The 20,000-nt window shown below is 43.3% G+C and overlaps 2 protein-coding genes across 9 annotated transcripts in view; both read right to left on the bottom strand.

Moving 5' to 3' along the window:
* The window catches only part of adcy7 (adenylate cyclase 7), a 44,855-nt gene extending 27,477 nt beyond the window's left edge, over positions 1-17,378 (bottom strand). For 3 of the 8 annotated variants that reach the window (XM_035520802.1, XM_035520806.1, XM_035520807.1), the window contains exon 1: positions 17,220-17,378. The gene's annotated coding sequence lies outside the window, so the exon portion shown is untranslated. Of the gene's footprint in view, positions 1-10,663; positions 10,766-11,048; positions 11,118-12,286; positions 12,378-16,762; positions 17,067-17,219 lie in introns of those variants that run through there. The other 5 variants (XM_035520808.1, XM_035520809.1, XM_035520803.1 and 2 more) reach the window with 4 other exon arrangements.
* A 1,519-nt stretch (positions 17,379-18,897) lies between these two features.
* tent4b (terminal nucleotidyltransferase 4B) overlaps positions 18,898-20,000 on the bottom strand; it is a 16,461-nt gene continuing 15,358 nt past the window's right edge. Inside the window, exon 12 of the mRNA XM_035520958.1 lies at positions 18,898-20,000. This exon is cut by the window's right edge and continues 1,212 nt beyond it. The gene's annotated coding sequence lies outside the window, so the exon portion shown is untranslated.

The raw sequence follows: 20,000 nt of genomic DNA, 5'->3' as shown, positions 1-20,000 counted from the left end.
AGATCAATTGTGAAACAAAGTTTGTCAGCCTAACACTTTGCGATTTCTATTGGGGGAGGGGGGTGTAAATGGTTTTGATTGTTGCGTGTACTGTAAGGTAACCTGCTTCATAAAACCAAACCCTTCTGTGAGGCTGCCAGTCTGAAAGCAGCATTTCAGTAGCAAAACATCAAACTGCGATGTGATGACAAAACCTAGCAGAGCACAAGCACACCAACATGTAGGATGACAATTATTGACGTGTGCGCGTCCTACATGACTAAACGGGTAAATTTCTAAAGATATCATGTTGCATGTCAGAAGCCATCGATGGGTGGGTTTGTTGAGGCCTATAGCAGCATCCTGGTAAAAAGAAGAGTTCCCTCCATAATCTGATGAATTGAAAATTCATCTTGCTCCGATGCAACGGATTCAATCCGATTGACCCCCCGTGCCAAAATTTTTCCTTCAAGGTCCCAAGCATCATCAGTGATGCTTTGGAGATTAATCCTGACTGACTCGGAGCTCTTTGAAGTCTTTGCCGGGCTAGTCGTAGATGGCAACGGACGGCGGACGACACCCAGAGCCGATACACGGCTACTGTTCCAAGTTCAGGCTCGTCATGGAAGGCTCTGGTATAAATACAAAATGCTGAACAGTTGGATTCTGGGACAGGGAAGGCCATTGATAAGAGTAGGTACGCTACAGAGGAGCGATCCTGATCAGCACGGCTGGTTCAAGTATCCCATTTCGGTTGTTTATGACGCACACAGGGAAGTGTGCTGAGGAAGTTAGTGCCGCGTGCCTGTTCAGGAACGTTTCTTCATGCCCTCTCTCTTCCCTCACAGTCGACAGACATTACCCCCCCTCCTCCTCCGACTCTGGCCTGACCACACGGAGCAATCAGAGAGCCAACATGGCCGGCAATCAGCACGATGGAAAAGTACTTGACCGGAGCAGACGTGCGCGCACATAGCCGCGTTCACTGCTGCAGTCGCCGATTGTTCCCTACGCTTGGTCGTGGCCCTTTTGGCTTCTTTGGTTTTAAAATTTCAGTGGTTACTCAAACTCCATGACCTGTCGGGCATAAAGGGAGCATATGCTGCTAGAAAAATGCACGAAGGAAAAAAAGTCCCTCGGAATGTGCACTTTGAACGTTGCGTGCCGGACTTCGCCAGGTAGAGTCTGACAGCTCTTCAGCACAAACTCATGAGCGCCTGAAGAAAAATCCACTGCTCTTGGTTGTTGCTTGAAAAAGGTCATTTTCTAGGCAAAATGGCACTTGTATGAGCCACTAATGAACTGCAATCTGAGTGACATATTATACAGATTACAGCGTTTGCGTGTGTGCGCACAAAAGTGTGTTATTACACAGAGGCAGGCTGTCCAATCTAGCAATACCGTAGGATCTGGAGTGTAATAGTGTTTGCTCGCGCTTGGATATGCAGGACCATCTGGTGTGTGCAGCACGTGTGTGTGTGTGTGTGTGTGTGTGCGTGTAGAGCTCTGACACACTCTCCACCTCTCCCTCTGTCCTTCCCTCTCCACACCTGTTCTCCGCCTCCATTACGCTGTGGTCCCCTCCGCGTGCTCTACACTTGATAATAGCGGCTTTCCTACAGAGGGCAAAGGGTCAGAGTTGCGTTGACCTGTAGCGCCCAGTGCAACGGCCTGTCGGAGGCTAGATGGAAGATGCTGGCCATCACACCAGCAAGTAGCTCAGGCCAAATAAAACCACGTCACCAGGAGGTACAAACAATTGTCCAGCATGGCTGCTATCCAGAACAATGGAGAAATACTTTATTAAACACTACACAAAACAGGCCAAAGGAATGCAGTCAGTAAACCAGCATGCCTGCACACGTCCACGTCCCATGATATCAAACTGTTATTTAATCAACTTATAGATTATTTATCCATTTGTTTTTTAATATATGGATCAAATCGGGCCGTTACCATTTTGGAATGGCTGAGCAGAACCGAGTCCGGGGGTCTTTCAACATTGACTTCCCTTTGTTCCAACGAGCCAAGTGAGCTTTGATCAACCCACGAAGGGATGCTGAGCCAGAGAGAGAGACCCCATCTCTTCACAGGAAACAGGTTCCACCAGCACCCTCATGAAGCCACACCACTGTTATCATCAGGAAATAAAAGACAATGCCAACCATATAATGCCACGATGGGGTCATTCTACAGGTGAACGCCCAGCGTATGAGATCAAACGGAGACTGAGAGAAACCGCCCTGGGACAGAACTTGTATAAGTAAGTAATGTTGGAGTGTGTTGTGTATATACATGTTAAGGTTTCCAGAGAAACGGTTTCACTTGCTCTTGATTCTCTTCCAGAAATCCTTTACTTTTCAATGGCCGGATCACCGTATGCTACGCTACAGACAACGGGAAGCGGCACAGAAGGGAGGTCGTGTTGCAGGAACTATCACCAAAGCCAATGGCACGAAGAGCCTGAAGTAGCAGGCTTAGGGAGCTGTGTGTGTGTGTGTGTTGTTTTGAATAGTACTGCAAATCCTTATTAAAAAGGAATAAATAAATAAATAAATAAATAAAAGTAAAACATATTCCAATAAAGGCTATGCCCAAACACACCCACATCCATCCACCCACACCCACACCCACACCCACACACACACAAACATTAAGATCACATCCTAACAAAACACTAGAGAGAAATGCATGGTGGGATACTGCAGTCAATTGTTAATCGATTGTTATAATAAATAAATAAACAAATAAATAAATACATAAAAGAATGCCACAGATATAAAATCATTATTTTTTAATTCCAGTTTTGAGTTTTCTAATCCTGATGGATTTGCAGCTCACAGCACCCCCCAGCCACCCAAAACACCCCCAGGTTTTTCTGTGTGTGTAATTATGTTTCTCTCTTTTTAGGTTTTGTTCTATTCATCTATCCATACACTGTAACCCACCCCCATACCAGCACAACCCACAACCATGCAAGACGATAGTGTGTGGGCCGATGTGTGGGCTGATGTACTGAGCTGTTGATTAGGTGAGTACCAGACTAACGAACACCGTTCTGCTTTTAATATCTGCTGTTCTCAATTTACATGCCAGATACATACTGAGATCACTTTAGTCTGTATGTGTGTGTGTGTTTGTCTACAGCCAGTATATCTGACAGCCCCATAGACTCATTCACTCATTATGGGTTGCGATCAATCCTAATTGGCTGCACACGTGCACACACAGCCTATGTATCTGTGTGCATGTTGTTTCATATCATGACATTAGTTAGCAGTGTTGACCATCTCAAATATGATTTGGAGTTTTCATTTTTTAATTATTCCTTACATCTGCTCTGTATAAGCCAAACTGGACTTATTCTGGAGAGCTAAAGCCATTTTAAAGTTGGCTTTACATCAATCTAAACCTCTGAATGGTACCAATGCCAGTGGTACTGAACTTTAGGTCACAGACTCCAGTTAGATTGCTGTGTCTGAGGTGGCATTTTATACCAAAACCATGAAAACAAAGTTACAAGACCCTCGAACACATTTAGCCCAGCTAAAAAGTGGTGTGATTCATGCAGGACATTCCACTCCGGCACGACACTATCCCAGATCTCAAGCCACTACTACGAAGTAGTTAAGAAAAGGAAAAAAACATAATAGCCAAAGACAAAAGTAATGTTCACTTATGAAAGAACGGCATGTATTTATGAGCAACAGCGGAAAGTTGGGTAAAGTTATCCACCGAGTTAGCCACTGAGGAGGTGTCAGGTCCACGTCTGGAGAGCTGTATTCAGTGTACTGGAGTTATCGGACCCAGACTACTCCTGGCCCCAAACCCATACAGCCAGCTCTGTGGTCCACAGTTAATGACCACGACACTGTAATCTAAAGTAACTCCAGCCCTAATCTACATGTGGAAAACTGATTAAGTTCCATTCCCTGCTCTGTCTCACCTTCTGTCTGTCCTCCCTGAACAACCCAACACCCCCTCCTCCCCTAACAACACCCCCTCCTCCCCTAACAACACCCCCTCCCCCGACTGCTCCTCGCTAATCTCAAAGCACTCGTTGTGTGAGTGGAAGGGTGCTTCAGTGTTCAATTACGCCGTTTCAGCTGTGTGTGTGCGTGTGTGTGTGTGTGTGTGTGTGTGCTTGTCTGTCTGTGTGTGTCTCTCTGTCTGTCTGTCTGTGTGTGTGTGCGTCTGTGTGTGTGCGTGTCTGTCTGTCTGTCTGTCTGTGTGTGTGTGCGTGCGTGCGTGTCTGTGTGTGTGCGTGTCTGTCTGTCTGTCTGTGTGTGTGTGTGTGTGTGTGAACCAGTAAAAGGTGTGTGCCCTGGTGCTGTGTTACCCACTTGTTCCTGTCTCCGTGGCTATGAGCAGTGGAATTCACCATGAAGAAGCAATTCTCCCCAATACTACAGAAGAAAAACATACCAGTCTGCTGCCTGTTCTCTCTCTCTCACACACACACACACACCAGCACAATCATCTTCACTGAAAAATTCAATTCTCCAGTACTGGAGAAGGGTCAAAGAGAGGGTCAAGGGTTGTTCTAACACAAATAAAATATTGTATTGATGTGTATGTGGTTGTGTGTGCAAATGCGTGTAAGAGAGAGAGTGAGTGAGTGGCGGGGGGGATTAAAAAGCCCATTTGTAAGAGGCAATAAAAGGATTCAATTAATAAGGAAGCATCATCACAGTAGACCTCAGTGCGCACTCACTCACTCACACACACACAGGAAGTCCATTAGTTGGCTCTTCCCTTCTTCTCTTATTCACTTCCTGCAGCCCACACCAATTCAGTTCTCTTTCGCTTCATCTCTCTCTCCATTTCTGTGCACCGACCATTTTAACACATCTGTCACACAGAATCACCCAAAAAGCCTGCAGCTTTGAGCTGTTCCACACACACACCCCTACCTTTTCCACACTCAGGTTCTCTTGGATTGAGATTATAAATTGCCTATTGAGACTGTGCATTCATTTTTTTTTTTTTTTGTGTGTGTGTGGTGTGTGTGTGTGTGTGTGTGTTAGAGGTAGGTGAGTAATGTCCTGTGACAGCACGGTCATTACAGCTAAGCTAATAATCAACCTAGAGCTCTCTCACCCTTCATGTTGACACACACAGACACAGACACACAGAGGACCAGAGACATAGTCAAGCACTATAAAATAAAACTGAATCTTGGTAGACAAATGCGACAGATGGTTTCCTCACTCCTCTCACACACTCACACTAAACCCACTTCCATGCCAGAGTCGGTCAGCACCTCAGTGAGAGTGGGAGTTTTTTTGTTTATTTACAAACCCATTCGTTCACTGAACTGTTATTCCTAGGTGTATGCAAACATTTTAGGAAACACAGATGATAAACAGATAGAGCAAATAATACGCTTTTGCAGGCATCAGACGCAGTTCTTGACATTCGCACTGGGTTGTCTAGGTGCTGTTAAATAAACCGGTTTCCCCCATTCCACTGCAGTCATTAAGAAAGGCAGGGCACACTGTGGGGCATTAACGTTTCTGTTAACAGGTGAACAGGATTTGACATGACAAGGTTTCATCTGATAACCATTATGGAGGCCATGTGGCCTAGCACACAACTCGCCCGTTTAGTCGTTGAGTCATGCGGTATGTGTGCATGTACGTGTGTGTGTGCGCGCACGCACACGTATGTGTGTGTGTGTGTGTGTGTGTATACGTATGTGTGTGTGTGTGTGTGTATACGTATGTGTGTGTGCGCGTGCATGTGCAAGATGGGTGGGCGTGTGTGATGAAACGGTCAAATGAGTCTACATGGCCAAACAGGACTCCTCAACCAAAACTCCCTGCAGTTTCTGTTTGTACCAGACCAGCTTCCAAAAAATAAAAAATAAAATAAAAATAAATAAAAATAAACCAACAACACAAAACAAAAAATTGTACAAGTAAAATCTTCAGGCATATTATTTATTACAAGCAAATGGCATGGAGATGCACTCCAAGTATAGCCATTTGATAAACACACCCATGTGGGTTACAGACCTTTTGAACTTTCCTAACATTCTCTGTCTTTTTTATTTGACACCCACACTCTACCAATTATAGGCACAGCAAATCTTGTCCAAAAACAATGTGAGCAGGCAGTTTTATAGGGCAGTCCCTACTTAGAAACATTTCATCTCAAAGCTAGTGAAATATATCCAGTACAGTTAACAAAACGTTTATAAGCCACTAAAATGCGTCCCCAGTGTGACCAAACAATCTTCCAATAATCCCACCAACACATGCATCATTTCCAATTCACTTCTAACATGGGGCTGTGGTAGCTCAGTGGTTCAGGTACTTGACTTGTAATTGGAAGGTTGCTGGTTCAAGCCTGTGAAGTTGCCACTGTTGGGCCCCTGAGCAAGGGCCCCTGAGCAAGTTGCACTTAGTCATAATTGTAAGTTGCTTTGGATAAAATCGTCAGATAAACGTAAATGGATTCTCACCCATCACTAGTAGTGATATGCTGATCCAATGCTCTGGAATGGATCAGCATTGACGTTGAGCTCATTAAATAAACCTGATATCAGCCAGACATGCCCGAGACACATTTGGTACTGTCTCTCAGCCACAGTTGCTCTTCACTAGAAATGTTTCAAAACACACTGTTTTTACTAAAAGAACAGAAAGCTCATATATGTAATAATTCTGAATGATCACACTAGCCCGATTGTTCCTCTGTGCTGTGTCAAAATAAAAGTCCTGGGCAAGAACTTCTCCCTTGCTGCGAGTCGCAAGCCCTTCTCGGGAGCCGGTACGCTACATCTTTAAGTCAAAAGTGGAGTTAATCCCCGTTTATTTTAGTTCTGTAACAATCAAAAGAATGAGACTAGGATCATTTTACAGATTAAAAGTAAATGTTTTTATAAGCTTTGATAAGATACACTGAAACCAAGATAATTATTTCAGTGTAGCTCGGCTCAGTTTAAGTGTTGTGAACATGATGATATATAGTCAAAAGTTTGGACACACCGGACTGAATATTTCATTTTAATAGTAATAAAGGAATTTTATCTAATGGTTTAAGCTTAAGTTTGTTTCAAAGACAAAATATAAATTGGAAAAAAAAGTGTTAGCCTATATATGTATTAAATTTTACACACACACACACACACTTTAGTAAGTGTATACTAAAATAATTTTGAGCTTGGATCAGCAAAGCCAAAGTTAAAATATGACGTTCTTCATAGTAGAGCACATACCAACCAAAAACAAGCACTGATAACTGATCGGTTCTCGGTATGGGCTGATAATACCAATTCCGATACCGGAACGGTGAGTGAGAGAAAAAACCCTGATTCGGTGCATCTCTAGCTACTACCATTGCATCATATACTTTCAAATACTGGAAGAAACCATTCAAACATCAGCGGAGGTGAAGGCTCACCTTCCAAAGGTGTTTTAATTTTTTCTTGACGTTGCCGCGGGTTCCTGTATAAGCTGTGGTCCTGCACAGTTCCGCACAATACAAATCAACAAGCTTGGCTTGGACACTTTCAGTGGCCCCAAGTGCTGTTAGGATCTCGGTTTCTTCATCCCGGCCTATCCCCCATCCTGCATCACTTCTCACCCATCATCAGCGCTTGGCAGGTGTATTTCAATTGACATAACTATGTGAATATCAAACACACATTGCATTTGCACTTGTTTTAAACAAAGATTGGTCTCTGACCATCTCTGAAAGAGGCTTCCGTGATCTGATCGTACTCCAATCACAATGCATCCTGCAGGAGTTAACATCTGACTTTTCATGTAGCCAAATGAAATCCAAATATGAGCCATTAAACAAAAACCTACGTTTATGCAAGGTTTAAATGGCTTCACAGAGAAGGACAGAGCAAAATGAAGTTTGCATAATTTAACCATTTAATTTTTAGTCTGTATAAGTAACTAGCTTTAGAATAATAGCTAGTTCATCGCTTTTACCAGTACCTAGAGCTGGCCCACCTGGTATTTTGCATTTTCAGTTCTATTGCTACACATTCAGTAGTAGTGATAGTGATACGGTTCAGTAAGAACCATATCTGGAGCAGGAGAAAGCTCTAAAGTTCATGAACTACCACCCTGGAAGAATCACTGACCACCTGGACACACTTGTATGGCAACAATGAGCGTTCAGCGTTGCTATGCAACCTTTCCACTGCCCAATGGGATGGTCTGTCGTGTAGTCGTCAGAGAAACAAATCTCCAGTCCCAAGGCTGACTCGGTCAATAGAAGCTACTGGATTCAGGACCCTCTGCGGCCTGCTACAACCTCGCTACATACTGCACAGTAAAGAAGATTCTGTCTAATTAAAGTAACAGGAAGGCTGATTGGAAATTCAGAGCAGGCTTGCAAAAATACAAAAACTCTGCGAACACAACTTTTATAACAGGCTTTTCATAACAGTGTTAATTTAAGAAATACAACATTCAGTTTACTGCTTCAAGAGCCCAATGGCTGTTTTGAGAGTACAGCATGAAGATATGTTTATCAGCATGGCTATATTAATGACCAGGCTGCCAGATTTTTCAAAATCATATTTATTCTTCTGAAGGTTTGGAGTTATACATTTTTTTAAAGTGTAATAGTGACAAACTCTAGTGATTCAATGGTCTAGCTATGGCAGAGAAACAGAAACAATTTTGTGGACTTTCTAAACAAGCCTTTTACCAACCTACATCACTGGTGCAGTGCTGTCATTATATATGATTTATATCTTACATGCTGATGTTTATCTGAAGAGATCTTTGCTAGAGATAAATGTTTATGTAAATAAAATGTTCGCACACATTTATTAAAACCCCTTCAGACAGAGCAAGCCGTGAGGGAATTTCACAGTTCAGTAGTACCACTTTACCCCCCCACCCCCTTAAAACTGAGATGTTCAATTTATAGGATAATACTACGGTGACCAATCAAACAGTTCTATGAATGCTGCTGTGGTTGTTTACAATCAAGATGACCAGTACTGAAAGCTCAAGTAAATAACAAGCATATTAAAACCTTCCCACTTAAATGAATCCCTCATCATAAACAGGTATGCGAGTGTTTAATATAGACCACATATGCCAAATTCATACTGCACAATTTTTGCTCCGATTTTCCGCTGGCAGACAAATTTGGCAAGCCACCGAGTAAAACCCCAGGTTAGAGCCATTCTCATTATATATTCTCTTATCTAGTCATTTCCTTAAGACAGACGCACTACACGATTTTGAAAGTCATCAGATGGCTGCACTGTTCATAGTCATAGACTGTAGATATATATGGTCTATGGTCGTAAAACCTGTCGGCGAGCACGAAAATCTGCAAAAATTGTGCAGTGTGAACTCGGCATAAGCTTTCAAGGAAAAAAAAGAAAACAAAACCCTACTGAAGGCTAGGTTAGGTAAAGCGCAAGCTTGTGTGTTGGGAGAAAGTAGTGAAAAGTCAGAGTTAACCCATTCCAGGGTCTCGGGGGGGCTTTAGGGAGAGCAGGGAAACAGAACGCGCGGACGGAGATGGAGACGGAACCCACCACCTCTCTGTATGCACACGCTTGCGTCAAGGCCAGTGAAGACTTCTGCACCACTTAACCACAAGCTCTCATTTCCTTAGCAACTGTGACTCATTTCCCCTAACAACACTGCAGAATACAACCCCATACAGAGCGAAGGCAGTCGAGAGAGCAAACGCATGAAAGCGAGAGGCAGAAAAACCTTGATGTTTAGTAACTCGGGAGAAAATTATTCTTTTCTTGTGGGTTGGGAAAAGAATAAATAAAACCAGGGAGGCAATGAAGCAGCCAGCCTTCCGATTCCGTTCCTCTCAGGACCGAGGGATAGAATGGAAACCACCCCCAAGTTTACAAATGCTTGCTCTGTGTCTGCAAAGATGAAAAAGAAAAATGCCAGCAGCTTCAAAAACGGTTTTGGTTTTTTAGAAAACGGCAGCCACTCGTTTGGTTTGACTCTTCCCATCTCTAGCCTTCTGTCAGTCGCTCGCTCTCCCCCTCTAAGCCTTTCAGTACTGCAGAAGACTCTAGAAACCCAGCTCAGACAAACGCTGCAGACATACAAACCATATAAACACAGACAAGCACTTCAGACAGGCACGAGACAAACATTCAGTCTAGACTGTGAAGGCTTACAACACAGAAACATAAATGACTGAGGAACAGTGTTTTATTCTCTCTCTAACACACACACACACACACACACACACACACACACACACACACCAATATGGTAAAATTTTACATGAAGCCGGTGCAATAATGACCACATGCTAACCCACACATCTGATTACCTACATTTATGCAACTGAAAACTGTACTCCCAGAATGTGTGTGTGTGTGTGTGTGTGTGTGTGTGTGTGTGTGTGTGTGTTCGTTCATTAGGGATTGGGAAGCCATATTTTGAAGAGTGCTTTTTACAAGAGCCATGGGAGGGGAGGGGCAAAGAGGAAATTAAACAATTAAATAAACATAGAAGTGAAGAGCCTCTTCAAGCCTTACAGTGAGAGAGAGAGAGAAAATATCTGGAGCTAGTAGATGCCGTCATGTACCTACATTTGATGTTTTCCTATCAAATTTAAACATATACATAATGGTCTTCAACAAATGCATCATCCCTGTGACAAAAATCAGATAAGAATGTTGAACCATAAAAAAAGAAAAGCATAATGCATAATGTTTAATTACCAGTCAAGCCAGTCAAGCCCTCCACTTCTGCATTCCTTCTCCACAGTTTTGTTCTGCTAGTCTTGACTTGTTTGAAGGTGAAGAAACGTGCATACATTCTCTCTGATGCTCCACACACACACACACACACGCAAACAGGTGCATAAAGATGCCACATCAATTACACAAACCCATTGGTCTCACATCGTACCAACTCACTGTTTAGCGTCTATAAAACGCATATCTAACATGCACGCATACGCACACACACAGAGGAGCTTGTGCATGTGTGTGTGTGTGTGTGTGTAGAAGCGCTTAAACACACACACACACACACACACACACAGAGAGACTTTCATTAAATAGGACTTTATCATCTACCATGAAAAAAACTGTCATCACTCACGCAGGCATTGTACATCATTACATATGGTGACGGGTAATGGAGCTGGCACCACTGATCCTGGTTATAATTCTGAAATGCACACACAGCAGTAGTGAGTCATGGGAGAGCGCCATAACAGACCATAATCTTAATTACTGTGTGTGAGGCAGCTGGAGGGGTGATCATTACATCAAGTTAAATGAGACGGCTGTAGGAATACAGGTTAACCAACATTTACATGCCAACCAAAACTGACAAATTCAAGGGCTGATCTCATGCTCATTTTTAATTTATCCTTTTTTTTTTTCTTTTTTTTTTAAATCAAGGAAGTCTATGAAACTTAATTCCAGTGTTAATGGATCATAATTTAATGAGTGCTCTGGGAAACCTCATTCAGACCAGGATCAATAACGCATCTGTCTGCAAAACAAGCGATGCAGATGACCGAGCGCAGGGAAGCGGCCCAGCGTGTGTGTGCGTTCCACTGACATCACAGCCACGGTTCCACAGCTCTCGCTTGCGGTGAGCTGCTGTGCCTTATGCGCCGGGTGAAGGCTTTCATAAAGTGAACCTTCCACTGTCTGACCCCGCCAGCTATATTGATTGAGCCTTTGGACTTGCTGAAGTCAGCTGTGCGAGTCTGAGGTCCATGTTCATGAACACAGACATCACACACCCCTCTTACAAAACCACAACCTAACTTCATAAGAACTTAATTCATTTTATGGTCTCTTTCTCCTAATGGCACCATATGACAACAGCTCACAGATCAGAAAATGCCTTTTATTACAAAATTGGAATTTAGTGGCAGACAGGAATATTTTAAGCAAAGAAGCAGGATACTCCAATATACGAGGAATAAGATCCACATTACACATTGTTTTTTCCATTTGGATTGGATCCCATCATTTCTATTCCTCTTTCACTATTGTTGTAGTCCTAAACCACACAACCCCAGAAATCAGGACTGACTAACGCGTCCCTCCGGCTCGCTCAGATGAACATACTACCGCGAAGAGCCGAGTCGGCCGGCTCCGAGGCTTTCTTCAACCTTCCGGAACTCAGGGAACTGGAACTCTTCTGACACGCAAAATGGCTGGTTGCCAAGCACCCCGACTTCAAGCGTGACTAGAGGGAAAAGGCGAGGGCACGCCACAGCTGCAACCCACATCGCGCATGCATACGCAAAAGCAGGCTGCAAAGCACACGGCTGCAGCCGCTATGGAGACGGCGCTACAGAGGAAGCAGGCGATACAGACCCTCGCACGTGCAGTCATGACAGCTTTTGTTGTGGCGCTGATCAAACCGCACTTAACCATGGAACAGCTCAGCAAGATGCGTCACCTGACGTGATGAAGCGACGATATTCCTGAAACGTCAGCATGGCACTACTGAGAAGCACTGGTGGGATGCATTTAAATAGAAATATTATAATCAACGTATTTCTAATATATAGCAGCTCAATTCCAAATAGCAATTCCATTTCAGAAGATAACTCATCACTCACAGAGCATCCGCAATTATGTATTTACATAATGAGTACAACTTGAGCAATTGAGGGTTAAGGGTCTTGCTCAGGGGCCCAACAGCAGCAACCGGGTGATGGTGGGGCTTGAACCGGCAACCTTCAAATCACAAGGCAGTACCCTAACCACCGAGCTACCATTACCCTACAACAGAATTCAACAAGGCAAAGAACCCACTTGACAAAACCTTACAAGTATCCATATACAGGTGAGACATTTTTAACCATTTCATACATCATTGTGACCTACGTATTGCTAAACCGGCTTTGAACTTTTACAATAAAAGAAACGCACTCAAGGCTTTGTGTATATATCCAAGAGGACACTTGTCTCTTGTTAAGTTGTCCTACAGCTTGGATAAGCACCACTGATGCTCCAAGTTACTTTACGCAGAGCTAATCATGAATACACATGACCTGGTCAGAAGGCAGTCTGGTGTACAGAGGACATTACAGTGTATATAACAGCTGTATTCCTACTGTAGTCATAAAGAGGAAGAGAGCTGGTCTAGGATCAGTCCACCATCTCCACCCTGATCCATTCAGCTATATTCGTTAGGACCGAGATGGCACTCTCTGAACCTAGAAGCATTTGTGTCTCTGAGTGGGTGGTCCAAGGGAGGCATTAAGTTTAGATTACAGTACACAGGCCTGCAGACTTACTGCACAGGGGTCATGTTGTGGGCTGTGGATCCAGTATTTAAGTGGCGTTTCGTGGAGATCTTTCACAGTTGCTGATTAAAGTCATGAGCATAAGGCTTCCCTTCAGGATGTCCTGGTGAGACCTTCAAGGTTTTATCCATGCACACTCACACTCACACACGCACACGCACACACACACGGGGTGTTGTCAATCACAGCAGCAGTAGATTTGTCTTAAAAAGCTGGCCACATATCAGTGTATTACAGTCAGTCTCAGAATACCAAACATCATGCAGTTAATAAAAGATAATGTTACCTTCCTGCATGTTAAAGCAAGTTCAAAAACTTGATTTTTATATATATCTCTGAAGAAGATTCCAGGTGAGTAACTTAACAGGTGTAGAGATATTCAAAATTGTAAAGGACGCAGAGCTGGCAGAGAAACAGGACGTTTCAGAGAGGTCCTTCATCAGCTGTGCTTCTGTATTGCAGAAGCAGTTTACTTGCACAGCAGAGTTTACATAAGCCATGTCACAGCTACAGACTCTTTCTGCAGAGCCATACATACACTACACAAAGGGGAACAAAAATAGATCCCTTCCATTTTATTTTCGAACCTTTCTCAAATGTTAAGGGCCTTTATTTGCATTGCACTGGTGCAGGTATGAGAAAGCCTTCGGCTGGAAAGCCCCCAAACAAAAAACCCCACAGACAAACTATAAAACTCCACAGTCCCCAACTTTGCCTAATGAGTATGCAGCAAAATCAAAACCATTAAATCTGATATGAAAATTATTCCAAACACAGGTTGGATTTTACAAAAGAAAACAATTTCTGATTAGGAGATAACTGTAGTAATATACAAACAAGGCCTAAAAAAAAACTAACAGACTAATTATCGATTGTAATCAGACAAAATTCCAATATTCAACCAATAACAATCACCTGGAGAGGCATCGAGGTTCCAGAGGAGGGACTGTTACAACGTGCTCACACAAAGCATTTAAACCCAAACAACAGGACCAGTGTGCAAGGCTGCAGTGATACCAGGAAGTCTCTCTCTGGAAGTAAAACCTATTCCCTTCACACGATCCTTGCATGTATGTGTGTTTGCGTCCATGTGTGAGCGTAGGGTGCAAAGATTCCACAAGGCCCGGAGAAAGGAAGTGTTTTTACACATCATTGTGAAAGACAGGATTGGAAGGGTTGGGAAAATGATCAAAATTCCTCCACAAAAGTAAAAAGGGTAGGAGCTCCCTAAAGCACAAAAGTTCACCCAAACATGTCCACCAGAACCCCCTACAGAAACGTGTATGCCAGGACCCTGAATCTTCTATCAAACCTCATTCTATGTATACAGGAAAGTGCAATCCACTGGAGAGAGAAAAAGAAAAAGAGGGAAGACCGAAAGGGTGCACATGTTCCTCTGAGCAGAGATGAGGACTTCAGCAAGCTGCCGTGGGTTAAGGGTTACGCTCTTGTGTCTGGGGGGAGGTGAATTTAACTGTGGTAGAACTAACCCACAGCAGACCTGCTGCATAACAACATTTCATCAAAGGCCTGTGCAAGTGCATATACACGTGCATGCACACACACACACACACACACCTGCGTGCACGCACACACACTCACCATACTTTCTTTTGACCAGGATTGGCTGTTTTTGCACCTGGGTCTGCTAAAACGAGACATTTTCCAGCAGGAATGTTAAAAAGTAAACTCATTTCTGAAAGTGTCACATGATCCTTCACATACAGCTTTCCCCTTGAAACTAGTGTTTGAACTGATCTGGAAACAGCCTCCCCAACATGCACCTAAGCCTCACTCATTATAAGAAATATGGGAAACATGACCTTAGATCAGCATAAAGAGGTAACTCAGCTAACAGATGGCTCTCTGTCCAATGCCAAAACACTGTGAAATCAATCAACTCACTGTTACAAAAAAAAAGGCACATCCTTTGTCTTATTACTGAAAACACACACAGTGTATTTGCAGCACAGTGGACTGCAAGAAAAACAGAAAACCACCAACTTTATTCGATTACATCATATAGCCAGAGTTATTTTATCATCATTACTTAACCACCACTATTAACATTTCTCCAGGTGCGGTTTCTCTGCTCTCTCCTGTTTGCGATTCGGGAGTGTAACCAAGCACCGTCTTGCTTGAGTACGAATGACCTGTGCCTCCAAAATCCTCCCAAATCCCAATATCCAATTCCAACAGAAATGCTCTTAAATCTTTGTTCATTTGCATCCACCATCTCTAGCTCCCCTAAGCAGTCACTGTCCAGCCGTTAGCGATGGAGTGTGTCATTCTCTTCCCTTGTCAGCACTGCTATGATGATCTGGACCTCTGGACCTCATGGCCGTTTGTGACTGTGAGCTTGAGAGGTTTTCATCCCCGTGTGCGGCGATAACTTAAATTCTGGATTTCTCTTTATAATGGCTCTATTAGTGTGGCTTAATACACAATAGCTTCCTACTTCAACAGGAAAAAACACTTCAGGCAGGTGCTTACGGACAGTCCCGCAGTCTTGTGTAGAAAGTGAAGAAAAACAACAACAACAACAGCTAAAGTTCCTGGAACTGCACTATTAAAAAGCCTATTACCACAGGGCTTTAGTAATCAACATCATTAGTGGATATGATTTCACTGCCAGAGTCTTGATCACATACAAGCTTGTCTGTGCCCCTCATCTGAATCCCAGTGGGAGTGCCTGAGTAAGTTTGCAACTTTGCATAAACAGCACTAGAGCAACCTTCCCAAGGACTGCCTATGGTCTACAGACCTCCCAATGCCCTGGCAGACTGATGCTGTATTCAGACTATATGCATCTCATTTGGATACGAAGCAGAACTGCTCTCCAAATGTCTGATGCCTATGTACCACAAATTTTCGAGGGTTCCTTAATAGCCACCGAAGGGACATTGTCTGTCTTCGTTCCGGAGAAGGCACTGTAGCTGGTCTCATGCACACACTGTCACATAAGAGGTCATACAAAATTATTCATTAATTGGTTCTGCCAGTTTGTCCTGCTGAACAGACTTCATAGCCGGCATGAACGTGATCTGGTCTTTATTGCAGCAGTGCCTTTCGCAGACAAATTGGTTTTATTTTCATGTCCAAACAGTTCATTTATTTCCAGCTTTCCCCATGTGCAACCAGCACAAATACAGGTAAACATCCAAGCCATGTGGAATACACTTGATTTAGAACTCTAGAACTTGAGAAGGGTCAGTGAGTCTAAACACACACTTCCTTTGCAGTTTATAAAGGAAATACTGGTTGAGATAGAAGGAAGCCGCATACACTATCGCTGGCGTTATCGTCTTATCGACGGGGCTACTCGGAGAACTCGCGTAACACTTAACATTTCACAAGTGATGCTGCTCGCGCGTAACCATAAACGTCCAGACCTGGGCACGCTAACCAGTCTGAATCAGATCGATTTGTACTGGGAGAACTTGCAGACCAGTATAGCGGATTTTTAACGGTAACTTTCTATTCTAATCTTTAAAACTGTTGGGTTTCAGGTTTGTGAATGAGAACGTTTCTGACTTACGGATATCTTCCCGCCGCCTCAGGAGAAAACAGCAGACATTTCCAAATGAAGCTGCGATTCTGTACTCAATCACTTGCCTTTATAGAAAATAAAGGCCAGCTACAAGTGAAGCGAGTGCTCAAAGGTCTGCAGTGCATACATCAAGCATGAACCAGCGCTAGCACAAACCCAGCGGGGTCTCCTCCGTGTCTCCTCCGAGCAGAGCGCGTGCCCTTCACGCGGGTGACCCCCGATAGCTGCAGGCACGCTCACTCCGCTCCAGGCGGGTTACAAAGGGGAAACGACATCGTCCGTCGTGTCATCACTTTTTTTGGGGAAGCTGCGAAGTTTCGCTGAAACCTAACAAAGAAATCTCCTCCTCCGCCGACCAAGTTGGCAGGAAGGTGAATTCGGTTGAGCCCAGTGACTTCAACAGGTAGCGAACCAAAGCAAAGCGCGTACCGGTCAGTCAACTCACCTGGAGGAGCCACCTACGGAGTCCCCGGCCGACAGGCTCGCTCTCCTCGTGCCACTCGCCCTCCGACCGACTGCGTCCGTCTGCGCGAACACACCACCGGGTACGCGCCGCGTCTCGAGCTCCCGTCCAGCCCACACGCGCACACACCTCGCTCACAGCAAGAACGTGCTCGGAGCGCGTTCTGCTCTCCAAGCGGAAACGAACTAACAGAACTAACCGCGTTCTGCTCGGCGCGCGCAGTGCAGCATCCGCGCGCTCAACGCCAAGCGCTCGAGATGTCCGTGGCGCATTCCTGTCTAAAATAACTAACAAGGCGAAGGGAAGTGTGGCGGTCTCATTAAAGCAATCGGTACAAATTCATACGTATATCTATTTCATATTATTGTCCGGTTTGCTCGTATTTGCAACGTTTAAAAATAACGAAAGAATACATTTGTAATTGTTTTCAGTGACTAAATGACCAGCTCTAGGCAAAACCTTCGAACCATTGTTAAATACTTCACGTTTAACATTATAACATGCTGGTAATATTGTTGCACTAAATAAAGGCAATAAAACTCAAAACATTGTGACATCTGATATGAAGAAAAACCCTTATCACAATGAGTAAAGACCACCAACTAATTAGTCTGTCGGTGTTACTGAGCAATTATCCACATAGGCACATAGCCTAGATATTACATCTATTTGTTAAAAAGATAACGTCTCAGCAGGTTTAACGAGAACTAACATATTTTAGCTCCAAGTATCGAGCAACTTGTGTAAAGCATACTAAAAAGGAAATATATATAATCTCCGCAGTTTGTAATTTTAGGTCCAATCAAATCTTTACATCCCTGAAACACTCAATAACCTCTATAGAAACTGTAGCCAACTTCTAGAAGATTCGTTGTAATAATCACTGAGACAGTATTTAGGTGAGGCAGTAACGGATTTTAAACGCTTAACCCCACACAGTGGGATTGCTCGGTCTACTGGAAAGAAACAGATGGTCGCAAAACTTTAATAGTTACATAATTAATTAATCAGTTTTGTTTTACGAGACTTATGTGCAGTGTTTGTCCTGTTCCTCACAAAAGTCCAACAGAAGCCCTCTCTCCCCAGGAACTAAGGTAGCAGTTACTCAGGTTTTCTGTCATAACTAGTGAACTGACAGGGTCTAGGAGACCGTGTGAAATGAGGCATCTCTGCTTCTCTCATGTACTCTGCACACAGTCCTTTCTAGTTCAGCTTTGTATGTGATACAAAAGATGCCATCTAGAATATTTGATGACTGTTTCATCAAACTAGGGCGTAAATCACTGTATCCACCGTCCCAAGATACCACAATGCTAAAATACCCCTAATCCAGGCTGTTGGGGAATACACGGTATAGAAGACATACTTGTACGTTCCCTTGCGATGTGAGTGGGGAAAATTTTGCCATCGTCTCAGCAATGGCAGTGGAAACGATACTTCCTAGTACAGAGGGGCTTCTGGCCCGAGCATGGGGGCTGTCCACTCAATTATCACTGTGGAATGTGATTATGGGGTTAAACGTGGTACCTCAGTGGTTGTGGGATTTAAAGAGCTGGGCAGTAAATATTTTGGAGAGAATACAGCAGACTTGCAGCCACGACCCAGTCGGTTTCTTGGGAAAATGGGGGGCAGAAGCCAAATTTGAGTGAAATGCTAGAAATCATTTTATAATTCATCCAATTTATTTTGTCCTTTTCAAATTTACTAAACCATATCATCAGAGAAGATGGGGCATTGCCAATCAACGTGACAAGTACATAAACACCAGACATGAAATGACAACTTGCACAAAGCCAACAGGGACAAGAATGTTCCCAGTATTCCCATTACTGTGCACACACAAGATGAACATACCACTTTTCTTTTGAGAATTGTGCTGTTGTTTTTATTGCATGGGATATCATGGATACATTTCAGATGGGACCACAGTAATGGGTACTGGCAATGGTGTGTACAGCTTCCCTATGGCACAGCTTCCAGGCTTCCTTCAGATGTCTCAAGCTAGTTATAATACCTTCCACAAGCCTTCGTACAAGTCATACACATGCCACGACTGGGTGATGCAGCCATTGTAACTACACCTTGAAACCAACCACAGACATCTTAGGACAGGTTTAACATCAAGATAACTGGTCACATGAGATAGAAAGTCAAATCAGAGAGGCATTACGTTTAAATCTGGAGCCTATGCGAAAATTGGGCTACACCACCACCTTCTGGTCATCTGATGAACTGCAGAAATAAGATTAGGACAGGCATTTTTAAGCATGACCACCCGTTATAGAGTGAAGGGAAAAAATAATCCAAAAACAAAAACAAAAAAAAAAAACCCTCCCTTTTAAAGTAGACCAGCCACACAATAAAACAACTGAACTTCACTTAAAAATGGTCTCACAACTTATAGTAACTTGGTCATTCGATATTCTTAGAAATTCCAAAACATCTCAGTAATTAGACACAGAATACACACATACATGGGCTCTAGATTTTGCCTTCATATGGATTTTGAAAGTTTGCCATTTCAAGTATTTCAAAAGTAAATGCACTGACAGTTTTATAATTATTATAACAGTATTAGAATTTGGAGCCTCTTTCACTGAGAAGTAAAGAATATATGCTTTTTTTTTTTTTAAACATAGGAGAAACAGTTGGATTGCAATTTTTAAAATATACTCTTGCAGTTAGAAGTCATGAAACATTTTAACCTACACCTGCTCCCTATAGCTGCTGTTGAACAACAAGAGTGTACTGGGTCAGTAGCCA

Source organism: Electrophorus electricus, chromosome 21 (assembly GCF_013358815.1).
Source record: "Electrophorus electricus isolate fEleEle1 chromosome 21, fEleEle1.pri, whole genome shotgun sequence".
Taxonomy (NCBI): domain Eukaryota; kingdom Metazoa; phylum Chordata; class Actinopteri; order Gymnotiformes; family Gymnotidae; genus Electrophorus; species Electrophorus electricus.
This window is presented reverse-complemented; position numbering and strand designations above follow the sequence as displayed.